Below are 1,890 nucleotides of genomic sequence, written 5' to 3'. Positions count from 1 at the left end.
CAAGGTCCTTCTCTGCAGAGCTGCTTTCCAGCTGGTCAGAGCCCCACATGTACTGGTACCTGGGGTTATTCCTCCCCAGATGCAGGGCTTTGTGTTTTCCCTTAAAACTTCGGGACATTCCTTTCTGCCCAGTCCTCCAGCCTGCTGAGGTTCCTCTAAATGGCTGCACAGTCGTCTGGTCCACCAGCCACTCCTTCCATTTTTGTATCATCTGCAGACTTGCTGAGGGTGTGCTCCATTCCATCATCCAGATCAGTAACAAAGAAGTTGAACAGCACTGACCCCAGTATTGAGCCCTGGGGTACACTACTAGTGATTCGCATCCAATTGGACTTCGTGCCGCTGATCACGATGCTCCAGGCACGGGCACCGTGCCAGTTTTCAGTCCATCTCACTGCCTATTTACCTAACCCATACTTTGCTTGTCTTTGATGATATTACGGTAGATGGTGTGAAAAGCTTTACAAAAGTCAAAGCAAACAACTGCTCTTCCCTTTACCCAGCAAACCAGGTACCTCATCATAGAAGGCAATGAGTTTGGTCAAGTACAATTTCCCCTTCAAAAATCCATGCTAACTACTCCCAGTCACCCTCTTATCCTTAATGTACTTGAGTGCTTTCCAGGATGATTTTCTGTGTCAGTCTCCTGAGGGGAGGACTGAGCTGAGGTTGATCGGCCTGTAGCTCCCCAATTCTTTCCTGCTCCTCTTAAGAATAGGAGTGAAATTTGCTCTCTTCCGGTCTTCAGGAACCTGTCCCGACTACTATGACCATTCAAAGACAATTAGGAGTGGCCCTACAATGAAATCAGCCAGCTCCTTCAGCACTCATGGGTACCTGTCAGGCCTCACAGACTTACGTAGATCCAGTTTGTTTACATGCTCTCTAACCTGGCCTCTTCCACCAAGGTTATGTCTACTTAGTTCCAGACTTTCCCTCTGGTCTCAGAGGTATGTGATTCCTTAAGGCCAGCCTTAACAATAAAGCCCGAGGCAAGGAAGGCATCAATTACCTCAGCTTTGTCCTTGTCCTTCGTCACAACTTCCCCTGCCCCATTTAGCAGGGAGGGCACCTTTTTTTCCCTAATCTTCCTTTTGCTGTTATCTAGTTGTAAAATCCTTTCTTCTTGCCCTTCACCTCCCTTGCCAGACTCAACTCCAAAGGGGCCTTGGCTTTCTTACCCCTATCCCTGCAGGATCAGAAAGCAACTCCATGCTCCTCCTGGGTCAACTGCCCCTGCCTCAACCTCTTCCGCGTTTCCTGGGTGGGTTCACTTAGGAGCTCCTTCCTCACCTGTGCAGGCCTCCTACAACCTGTGCTTGACTTTCTTCTTGTCAGGATGAACCGTTCTGCAGGTCTTCCATGCGGAGACAAGGCAATCCCCCAAAGAAACGTCTTTAATGGCAGCCAGTCAACTCAGACAAATTTGAACCTAGCAGTAAATACTTCTCCAAAACAAAAGTGCTGCTAGGGAAAAGCTCTTTTTCAATCATAGTGATATGAAATCAACATCAAAATAACACCACACACTACTGCTCATGAAGTGTTTTCTTTCTCAGCATCCTATGCATTTTTCATGGGTAACACTGATCTTCATCGCGCCAGTGAGTGTTTCAGTATAAACCCATATTTTTTTACACCTTTATTATACCTTATGGCTGCTTTTGCAAGAGGCTTTGACTGACTCTTTAAATGAACAGAACATTAGCTTTTAGAAGAAAGTACTTCTACAGAAATCAGTCTGAAGCTCTTCTGCTGGGAAAAAGCATCTACTTCAGTGTCTTAAAACAGGAATCTTAATCACTAAAAGTTGAATAAACCAGCTACAGTGTTTAGGCCTCCAACAGCTTTAAGTGATGGCTTTAAAATAATATAGTAGAGGCAAGATAA

The sequence above is a fragment of the Streptopelia decaocto genome (assembly GCF_964273445.1).
Source record: "Streptopelia decaocto genome assembly, chromosome: 7".
In the NCBI taxonomy this organism is placed as follows: Eukaryota; Metazoa; Chordata; class Aves; order Columbiformes; family Columbidae; genus Streptopelia; species Streptopelia decaocto.
Note: the sequence above shows the minus strand (reverse complement) of the source record.